Consider the following 12,223-nt stretch of genomic DNA (forward strand, 5'->3'; position numbering starts at 1 on the left):
TGTTTTCTCCTATATCATCACACGAGGGTGGTGCTGAATGGTCTCACAGTTCATAAATTCAATCCAATCACATGAGGCAACAATGGAAATTAATTGTTGGTAAAGTAATAATGTATTATGTTTTACTGCTGCAAAAATACCATTGATGGTATCCAATTCAAGTTAGATCACATTATTGCAGCCCCCTTTGAAATTAAGGTTATATAAGCATTGATATTATGAAAATATATAGGTTTTTATAAATACATAATATTTGATTTGCTTATACTTATCTGTTCAATACAAAAATTTTAAAGAAATAACTAATATTGTAGGTTTTACTTTGACATTTCTTAAAAAAAAGATATAGTGATACAGTATTTAAGGAGCTCCTAATATTGTTATAATGGTGTTTGAATTTGAACTGCCAAATTTATCTTGTAGTATTACTAAAGAATCCTATATTTTATACCAAATGTAGTGATGAAGACAAGGAATGGCTAAGAAGCGCTGAGTATTAAAAATATCTTGAAAAAATATATATTGTAATTTATTTTAGTGATTTTGACTCATCACATCATCTACTGATGCACAGAATAGTTATTTCTTGAATAAAGAAAAGGAAGAGAGTGTTGAAATTACTTTTTCATATTTTTCATTTTAAGTGGAGGCTTCAGGTTTAAATAGTCGTTACCGTCCTAAGACTAGAAGAAACCAAAGTATAAGCTATATTGCTTTAAGTTCCATTTTGCTCGAACTATATACAATGTATCGATATATGCAACACAGCTTATCATTGCTGATGGTCCTTTGTTTTGACAATTTTATAATCTTGTTGAATAGGCAAAATATGCCTTGGTGATTATTGTGGATTAGTAACAAATGGCCTTTGTTCGAGGTCAGATTTCCCTTCCTATACTAGTCAGATAAATGGTATCTCTAGTGGACCTGAAAGAGGCATGTAGAATTTTGTTGAGCATATATGCCATTGTGTAACTTGTGCTTTTTTACTTATGAATATTGAGGAAAATATTCCTTTATATAAATTGTGATTTTTTACTTTTAGACAAGAAGCTATTTTATTAAAAGTGTCCACTAAAGTGAATCTCACGATGTTGCGGTGCCATTGTTCATGCATTGTGGTATTGTAACTAGTGTCATCTTTGTGTATGCACAGCACCAAGTTGCAAAGTTTGTATGTGATAACACTACTGATAATGATTGCACAGTAAGGTATTTGGGAACAGATTGTTAATGTTTCTATTGTGATAATAAGGACTTTTTTCTTCTTTTTTGGAGGATGAATAATATATGTATATATGTTATATTCCTTTACACTGAACAAATTTACAGTATTATAACTGTAAATTTTATACAGTAGCATTCATACCAATATTCCATCAGCATTGGCATGCATACCTAATTTCTAATACTGTATAGGCTCTGCAAGTTATGCAATTCCATTATAATTTTGATTCTTCTCATAACAAAATTACAATAAAGATTGCAATATTGTATAGAAGTGATTAGAAGCTTTATGGTCTGAATTCTTAAGTGTAGGTAAACTAGTTAATAAAAAAAAAAGTATGTGTATGCTGTTGAATTATTTTAAATGTATTGTATAAAAATTTCATTAAAAGCCTATCACTGAATTGATTAATGAGATTGCATTTATATTGATGGAAGCAATTGCTTGTATTTTCTCATATCTAATATTGTGTTATTGATTGTTTAGCTTTGGCATGAATATTATATATGAAACGAATGGCTGTTTCCCAAAAAAAGGTAATGTGATGTGTAGTATGCATTACCAGATTTTAAGCACAGGGTCTTCCAACATGTCAAGAACTGTAAAGTACTTTTCTTATGTTATGTGCCATTAATTTATGCCCTTCCTTCTTTGATATATGAATTACTGTATCAATAATCCAACTAAAATTTCAAGTTGCTTGGGTGTCTTTAGATTCTCTCTTTTTTCTCTCTCTCTTTTTTAAATACTTCTCACTAGCCTTTGAAACTATGACAAGAAAATGCATGTTCAAAGTTTTGAATTAATTAGGCCTTTGGAAAGCAGTAGTTTTTATGTTGAAATTTTGAAAATATTTGTTAGTACAATATGATTGAGCATATAAGTGAAACTGACCTAGGCTTATGGTTAAGACCCTACAAAATTTCAGAATCTCGCTAATATGTAATGTTATTCGTGAGGAGGCCTGCCTTTGCGGGTGTTAGGGATTATCTGACACTGGTGTACTCAACTTGTCTAAAGTCTGATGAGTCGTGGTAAAAGTTCTAGATTGAAAATAACCAGTAGAAGGACACTGTCTTAAATGTCTTTACTGTAGCAACAGAAAATTTTCTCCTTCATTTAATGGTCTATGAGAAAGACATGATTTTTCCAGTCATCCTCTCAAAGGAAGATTCCCTTGAAAAGGTGTCCAAGTGGTTACTACACTAATCTTGACAATGTATAAATGAAGTTTATGTAGAGTGAACAGTGACAGAGATGGGCTTAGAAGCTGTGTCTTCCAGTTGTTTTAAAAAATACACTTATATGTACTTTCCTGATATTCATATAACTTCTTCTCTAGAAGGTCTGTCTGTTTAATTAACATACTTCTAGTAAAGAAATAGAACATTCTATCTGTAAGTGGTAAAAACCACAGTACTGACGCACCAGAATCTATGTCTACTTTCAGTTTCTCTGTTGTCATGTTCAAATAAGACGTACTCCAGATCATTTAGATATTACTGCTTATTACGACATCTTTCTATGGAATGGTTAGCAATTACTGTGTGAAGTGTTCAAGGAAATTGTTTCTTGGCAATCACGATTTGCATTATCTTTGTGTATCACTGTTGTGAGTGAGTTGGCCTCACGTTACCTCTCATGGTAAAGTTTGTGTCAATGATTCGACAATATACAACTCCGTTAAAATTTTAGGTGTGATTCCTGATTGCAAATTTACTTTTGAGAAACACATTTGGTCTGTTTCATTTTCGATTGAACAAAAAAATTGTCTTATTGAGTCTTTTAAGATTTTCAGTAGTCAATCTTTTCTGAAAAAAATGTTTTAGCTCCTCGAGCATTGCTCTCCTGTCTAATCTTCAGATGCTGACTCTCATCTTAATTTGTTGGACAGTCTGTTAAATTTCTCATTTTTTATTTTGATCTTAATCTCTGGCGCTATCGTCCAGTTAGTTCTTTATGCATGTTGCATAAGACTTTTCATAATTCTGATCATCCTTTGCATTCAGATCTTCCCAGAGAGTACCACCCTGTATGTAGTTCTTGGTATGCAGTTAATTCTAACAGTCTTGTTTTCTCCACATAAGGCTCAGTACTACACAGTATTTCAAAAGTTTTATTCCAGCTGTGACCAGATTGTGAAATGACCATCCTAATCAGGCAGTTGAATTGGGGGAACTTCGGAAGTTCAAACTTCCAGTGAATATGTTTATGTTGAACAGGTTGACATGAGTCTCTCTTCAGAGTTTATATATGAATGATCTATATTAACTTTGTTACTGATCTTGAGATGATATTTATTTATTACATCTCATGTATATTGTTCATTTCATTATTTTTTTCCTCACTGGGCTATTTTCTTTATTGGAGCCCTTATGTTTATAGCATCTTGCTTTTTCAACTAGGATTGTAGCATAGCTAGTAATAATAATAATGATAATGTTAATACTAAAGTTTTAAAGTTCAAATTTCTAAAGGAAACTTGCTTTTAGTTCCAGGAGGAATCTAAGGAAGACTAAGCTAGTTGATTATAGCCGGAATGATGACTATAATGACACAGCATCACCATTATCAAATTCACTCAACTAACCAAGTTTTGATAGTGATGAGCTTCAAAAGCTCTTGACACCTCTAGCTTCCTTTGTTGAATATAAATATTTGTAATCTTAGTCATTCTGTGAGACAATTAGATTGTGAGGCAGAAGACTGAGTTACTATTCTGAATTCTACTTGTGGGTGATCAAAGGGGCAGTTCATAACAAAACTACAGGAATTTGGTGGCTTTATGCTAGTGCAACATTAGCTTAGTTTTTCTTAACTTAATCTTGTTTCTAAAGTGACTTTCTAATTTCCCTCTACCTTAAATAATGTCCATTTCGGTTTCTGTGCTTGATAATATCATTGTTGTTATTGGCAGGAATGCTACTTCTCAAGTTTATTTATATAATCATGATTAGAGAAGCACCCTCTCTATTCCTAATAAACTCCCTATATGCACATCCAGAAAGGGGACTAAGTTCATTGAAAGTTTGACAGTTAGAATTCTTATTGGTTATTGGTACCATTAAAGGTTCTGGAATCAATGTCATTAATTACTGCAGAGCATAGTACCCATGAGAGCTGAATAAATTCTTCTTGACAGTTCAAAGTGGGATTTATTTCAGAAGTCAGAAAGAGGCCATTAATAGAAGAATGACTTCCAAAGGGAGAATAGATTTGTTATGAATGAGAGCTATGTGTTTAAAAAAGTGGGAGTTATGGTATCCATACTTCATACAGGTCTATACATAGTTGCATTACAAAAAAGTCAGATGGTCCGTACGCATGTCCCTTTGGCTTGAGTTGCTTTGGATAACTCACAAGTCGTCTTGCAAGTGTTGATAGCGTAAAGCAGTTTTTGTGTGTGTTAAGAATATGTGGGAGTATTAAACAATGCTCCTAATTAGAACTTATGGATATGATTGAGGTTTAACTATGAGGCATCTGAGTTGTTTATACCTTTTTCTATGCTGTTTTCAATGTCACGTTGAATTACCTTCTCACAAAAGCTCTAGCTAACCTAAGTGTAGTACAGTTGTTAAAAGGTTGTTAATTTTATGCAGTACAGTACCTGACCCCAAAACTTTATTACCACCTGTGTGAAAGGACAGTTTAATGAGATTATCTAAAGTGTCTAGAAGTTTCTAGACTGAAGAGAACCTGAATTGGGCAATGGGAAACTTGAGTTATTGACAAAATTTTTACTTGAAACGTATATAAGATCATCAAGGTAAATCGTGTATGATTTAGCAGCTGTGGATATCAATAAGTAACAAAATAATGTTCCTTGAAAAGCCATTTTGTACTGCTGTATTGCATCATATTTGTACTTTATAAATTCAAATTTTTTTTTGTAGCTCCTTGTAGTAAGTGAGGTACTACAAATATTTAGAGGCCTGAACTGAATGCCAGAAGTTAATAACACTACCGCACATGGGCCCGACTGTACTATAGCTGATTGACTTATAGGAAGCTTAGTCTGAAGACTAATTGCAAAAATGCCAGTTATTCATTTTAGGACAAGGTCCAGGGAAATTAAGATATGTTATATTAACCTATAAATGAAAATTAGATGAAAAGATTAAATGAAAGTATTTTGCTTACCACATAAAAAAAGATAGAACAATTTTAACTTGGATGCATTTCCTCTGAATTGATATAAAGAATAAAAGAATTAACTTATAGCCTTCTCCATGAAGACCTTGATATCATTAAGGAAAATTAGTGAATTTCTTGGGCTATCTCTTTGAAGCGTGGAACAATAATGATTTGTATCAATTCTTTTCTCCAGAATTTTAGAAAATTTTTGTCATGCAGTAATTTGGTAATGAGACTGTTCTTTGTAATTCTGGGACACAGTTTCATTGTGAGTTGAGGTGGTTTTGTTTCCGTCCTTTTGAAGCAGTACAGAAGTACCTAAAGATGAGGCCCAGCAGATTTGCTTGTCTCTCCTTCTCTGAGGTAACTGATGTGCCTTAATTGCTCTGCAGGAAGGTTATATCTCTTCGGTAAATAGTTGTCAGTCATATCAGACAATTTTAATGAATAGTATTTTCTCTAATGCCAGTTGTCAAGAAAATCTCTTGCTGGATGTAAAAGCATAATTTGATGGTTGGGTAGACAGTTGAAAGGCATATAAGTGATGACTTGGAAATCAATTAAGATATTTTGTTCTTAAAATTATTCACTTTTGCAGCTCTAGAACAGCTAACAAAAGTCTTGTATCTCAATAGAAGTATTTTTAAATTTATATTTAACAATGCAGCTGAGTAATTTTCCATAAATCTTTTTATTTTAGAAAAATCCAAAGCATAATACATTTGCTTTTATTAGAAGCCGTTTGCATTTTGATTATTGTAACATTTTCATCTGGATTGAAGTTACATCCTCTATAAAGATTCTCTGTTTTCCAGATTTGTTGTTAGAGCTCAGTCACTCACTCCCTATTATGGTACTGGACTTGGTTCATGTTAACTAAGCTTGTATTTAATGAATATATCTCCCCAGCTTCTTGTTCTGCACACAGGTTCCCTTCCATATGATATAATGTATTGCTATTCCAGCAATTAGAACATATTCTATTTATTACTTTTTGCTTGGGAGACCATTTGATAGTTAAAGATGATTCCTATGAAAAAACAATTTAAAGCTGTAATTTAATTTTTCTTTCCCAAATCTTGTTTGGCAATTACAGTACAGCTTATATAATGAAAGGGTCAACAGTATTCTTTGAAATAGAAAATTCTTTGAAAATTTAGAGATTTTTAATAAATGCGAAGAGGAAAACAGTGAGATCAACACTAACACCAACACTCTAGGAAGTTGATATTGTTCATCTTCTTTCAAATTTTCAAAGTGTTGGTGCCTTTAAGAGCTCTATCCATATACTGCACATCCTAATGCAAGTCATATAACGTCCATAGTTAGTTTCAGTGGCTTGGGTAATGAAATTGAAATACATTGTATATATTTTTCATTTAAATTCTTATTTTTAACATTTCCGGCTTGAACGTTTGATTAGGTAAAGGTCAGTGATAGATTTAATGCATCATATAGGCAAGGTATATTTTAAGTAATAGCCCTTCAACGCTTTTTACATAATTTTTACAGCTAAACCCCTATTTTTCTTTATATTTTTTGTTGCAATTTGGAACATATTTAAAATTTTAAACTATTGTCACCTATTAACCGCGAATTCAACCTTATTGGGTTAACATCAAATATGCCCAGAGTTTTTATTTTGTTTTGTAATACAAACTAATATACATCTACTTAAAGACTGTAGAATTTGGCATTTCATTATTATACCTAACCCCCTTTGTGAAAAGTTTCCCTGAAATAAGGAACAGTATGACATTTTTCCCCCAGGCAAATAAATTTCTCTCTCTCTCTCTCTCTCTCTCTCTCTCTCTCTCTCTCTCTCTCTCTCTCTCTCTCTCTCTCTCTCTCTCTCTCTCTCTCTCGTATACAGTACTGAATGTAGGGTAGTTTTGTTCAAGATTTATAAACTTTTTATCTTTTTATCCAGACATTTGGAATGCCTGTGCTTAAATTGTGGTGGTGTTGTGTTGTAGACATCACTTACTTCCTATCATAGAGCAGACTTCATATCAGTAAAAATTATTTTACTCAATGTCAAAGATAATTATGTGTTACATTTGCCATCAATGGTTGTATGTTCTAAAAGCTACTGTATTAAAACATTCATTAAACATGGCTTGTTGTTTGCTTTGTACCTCAGGTCTTCCCCATTTTTTATACCGACCCATCAATCATACAGAACAAGGCTAAAATGTAAGAAGTAGCAATTTGACAGCTTTCTACATTGGAATTTTTGGGCTCAAGCCATGGCGTCCTGATGGAAGGTTCCTTTTTGGTAGCTTCCTTGGGTATATAACTACTAAGATATTCCCAGAGAATTTAACCACAGGTTATCACAAAATTCTAACTTCTGGAGCGAGTATCCTAAAGGTTTCCCTTTAAGACATCGTATATCAACAGGGGACGCATGTATTAACGCGCCACATAGCTATCTGCACCCCATACAGAGTTAACACTTCGATATGGAGGGACGGAGAATAGCTGGGGAGCTGTTCCACAGCTAATCTCGTCCGTGGCTACTTTTGGTACTCGAGACGTAAACAAACGGGCGCCATTGCTAAATGACGTCACGTCCGTCCTCATCCTTCATTTAGCAGCTTGCCTTACTAGTCGGACTTTTCCCTGTGTGATCTTTATCGACTTGCATCTTAGCCATGTCTCTACCCTCGGCCTCGCCTTCTTCTGGAAAGTTGAGTACAAGGTTCCAGTATTGTTTAAATAAGCTCTGACCGTAAAGTAACTTTTACTTTTCGAGATATTTGTTGTTTTGTGGCAGAGCTGTGCCTCGACCGGACCGGCCATTTTATGGCGTCGCTGTTGTTTTGCATGCCTTATTTAGATAGCCTCAACAGCGTTTTCCGGCCTCATTAACTAATCGATACTATTAGTTATTTAGTCTTCATAGCTAGGAACTTTTATATCGTGTTTTGACGCTTTATTATCGGTCATCAACTGACCCCATACCAGTTGGCTAGTATAGCCCCTAGGCCAGAGCGCCTATATCAGTGTTCATGCATGATATTTATCAGTGATCCTAGGTTTATTTATGAAGATAGTGGCATTATTTTACAATACTATTGACTGTGATGCAAGTGTTTTCGCCTTCAGGGACCATATAAGGGACAGGTTAGATAGTGTGTCTTTCTAACCTAACCTACAAGTAGGACCCCTATATGCTTCCTTCATCCCCTGCCTTAGGGCATCCCCTCTGTGTAGCCTTGCTCCCCCTACCACGTAAGGGGATCAAGCTCATATCAGAGTATTATATCGCTTCTCTGTCCTCCCTAAGGGAGTGATCCCCCCTTAGGGTTGCGTCCGAGAATGAGGAACGGCTAGTCCTTCCTCTATTGCTGGGGCTAGGTCTCCGACCTTCCCTGCAATAGCGATACGTCTTCCATCCTTCCTAGTTCAGGGTGTAACATCCCTGCTCTAGGTTAGGTTTTGGAGGGGTTATTTCTGTACCTTGCTGAAACGATACCCATGCACCGTTTTCAGACAGGCTGCCTTACCTTAGGCTAGGGAGTGTCCTCCCTTCCTTGGTGGCCGCTCTGGTACAGAACCTCCTCCACAGAAGACCCTTCTCTTCTCCCCTCCCCACCTATCTCTTGTATGGCCTAGCCTATACTTAGGTTAGTCTATACCCATCTGTCCCCTGTCCTACAACTCCTCCTTAGGGTGGAGTGATAGGGCTACCTTGAGCTCCTGTGTGCAGTCCGCTCTAGTACGTATACCCTTCATAGTGTCCTATGGGGTTAACCACTGGATGCATTCTGTTACAGGGGTTCTCCCCCCTCTTGGGTGTTCCCTGCCCTCCCTTGGGCTCCCTTAGCTCCCGGTCCTCTGCGGCCCCTGCTTCTGGGTGATAGGGCTAGCCTCTATCATGGGTACACCCACTCAGGTGGGATGCCTTGGGGTCCGTGGCCGGACCCCTACATCCCCCCCTTCTGTCTCTTTCACTATCCTGGTGCCGGTCCCTTGCCGCCTCTACTGTCGGTGATACCCACCTCCTACCTTGGTGACTTACCCCTTGCCCTCTGGGCCGTCAGTCCTCCGTGTGCCAGGGGACTGCCGCCGGCGCCTAGCCGATGGCCTTCCCTCTTTCCTCATAGCTTCAGTCGTCCGTCCACCGGCCAGCCCCCGGAGTGCCGGCATCCGCTGCCGGCAGTCCGGTTCGGTTCTGCTATAACCATCCTTGTTCCTGTCACCAATCCGGCAACCTCCGGCTGCCGGAGCCGCCGCTCCCCGCCGGAGTGCCGCCGCTGTGCCGGCGGCCGCCACCCTGGTATTACTCTTGACTTCTATATTGTCTTCCCTAATGCCAGAAACTCTGCTGGAGCGGCCTCCGACGTGCCGGCGGTCTGCCAGAGCCTTCTGGAGGCGTCAAGGCGACTTGCACCCCCTTCTACTAGCTATCATCTGATGTTGATAGCCCTACATCGCAACCAGATGGTTTGATTACATAATGGATAGGTATTGCCTTACCGTTCCATTAGTATCCATGCTGTCTTCTTGCATATCACAGATTTCCAGCATGCTACGTGTATCTTAGCACGGCCGGTTACCGGAAACCGTTACCCTATGGGATCTTCTACGTTCCCAATCCTTGGGTCTGAGTGGCCTCAGTCCCAGTTCTATATCCTTGGCAATCCCCACTAGAATTCCCACTGCCTTCACGGCATGCTATGTTGAATTCTGCCCTGTGTCCTCGGTCACAACAAATTGCCTACGAATAAGGTTACGGTAACCGGCCGGGCGGGTTACACGGAGGATGTGTCTATCTCCTTCTTTTCCGCCCACTCTCTGAACGTCACAGTATTTCTACCACTTAATATTAGGTTAAAGATTAATCACTTAATACTTAACCTTAAAATAGAAGACATCCTTATGACTCCCCCATACTCATGTCCTCTTTCTCTTACAGGAGGAGTACGTGAAGTGCGACCATGGCTTCTGTGGAGTGAAGCGCCCGCACTTTTATGGGCACACGGCGTGTAGGACTCAGGCCTTTGTGCAAACAAAAAAGGTGATCTGAAGTTCTGGGAGCCACTGAACTGTACGGTCTGCCAGGAACGCCTGGTCGAGGCGTTCAATAACCCTCCCTCAGCGGAGGTTAGGGACGCTTCTCGAGAGAAGCTACGCAAATGGGTGCGTGGCTTCCAGAAGAACGCCACTGGACCGTACCTTGCCACCGAAGACTTGAGGGCCTTACTGTTCCCAAAGGCATCCCCAGACTCTGTGGTCCCCAAGGATCAGATCCCCACTGTCCAGATCACGGTGGAACCCGATGTTGTCATGGCTCAGTCCATGCACGAGTGTCGCCTGGATACCGACAACGCGGAGCGTATGTCGGAGATTTCGGAGACAACGGAGAGGAACCTCATGGCCGAAGAATTGGACTATGAGTAGGACCAAGTGGAATACGCTGGGTCGGAGCAAGAGGTCGCTCCGCCTTCCACCACCACCCCAACTCCTACACCGACGGAAGTATCACTTCCGTCTACCTCCGCCACCCCGGACCCCATCCCAACCAGCGCCTAGGAGATGTTTCGGACGCTCGAAGCCATCATGGACAAGAAACTCCGTGAGACACACGAATACATCAGGACCATGGGAAGTTCCAAGGAGCCGAAAAGGAATTCGGTTAAGGACCTCCCTGCATGCTCGCACGCCAACACCTGGAGGTATGCCGAGCATATGCAGATTGCAAAGGAGGTGATAGTGTTCGATCTCCCGAAGGCCCAGGCTATGATGGCCAACACCCTTAAAAGTAGGGGTTTTACCTGCTCAAAGCTTCCGGCGTTGAGCAAGAAGCACCCTACCTACGTCGCACCTGATGATGCGATCCTCCCCTTCATGGAAAAGGCCTTCGCAGCGGTACACAGGGCAGTGGAAGAAGGGAAACCTTGCCCTGCACTGGAGGAGTGCAGACCCTTCTCCCTGGTCACTTCCCCCGATGCTCGACACTGGAAGGATGTCCAACATACCTTCGTGGTGGGAAAACTAGATCCTGACGTTGCTGGACGTCAGTTTAACGGAGACCTCCCGAAACTTAATGACCACCTCCTTCGTCGGGAACAAGATACGAAAGAAAGGCTTGCCGCATCCATGTCCCTCCAGGTCCAGCTTGACGTCATGGCCGGTGACACTAGAGTCCCTGACCACTACATGGTGCTCGCCAAGACGCATCTGGCGACTGTAGTCAAGGACTTATACAGCTTCATGAAGGCTCGGAGAGCCTGTCGTGAATTCGTGTTCTCAAGTGCCACAGTGAGACACGAACCCCGGAGGCTGATTTCCTCCAACATCTGGGGTAAACACCTCTTTCCCTCTGATCTGGTGAAAGTGGGGCATGTCGAAGAAGAGGAAATCCTCTCAGGACGACGGCCCTCAACCTAAGAGGAGATCCTCCAAGCCGAAACCCCAGCAACGTCAACAGAGACGGCAGTTTCCGGGACCCGCTACTCCCCAAGTGGCTGCTCAGCCACAACAGACCTCTCAGCTGGTCACCCAACCGGTCTTGCCCCAATCACCGGTTTTCACCCCTGTCTTTGAGCAACAGACGACTACCTTTCGTCCCAAAGGTTGAGGCTCAAGCAGAGGTGCAGGCAGAGACGCATCTCGCCGTCCCTCCAGAGGCAGAGGAGGAAAGGGAGCTAGCGGCCGAGGTGGTACACCCTCGGGACACCAGAAGCAATGAAGTGCTTCCAGTGGGAGGAAGACTCCGCCAATTCCAGGATCGTCGGACCTTCGATCCCTGGGCACACAGCATCGTCGACAAGGGTCTAGGCTGGAGTTGGACTCAACCACCCCCAACCTTCCAGCAATTCTTCCAACAATCTTCCCCCTTCTGGAAGA

The sequence above is a fragment of the Palaemon carinicauda genome, chromosome 24, assembly GCF_036898095.1.
Source record: "Palaemon carinicauda isolate YSFRI2023 chromosome 24, ASM3689809v2, whole genome shotgun sequence".
NCBI lineage: Eukaryota > Metazoa > Arthropoda > Malacostraca > Decapoda > Palaemonidae > Palaemon > Palaemon carinicauda.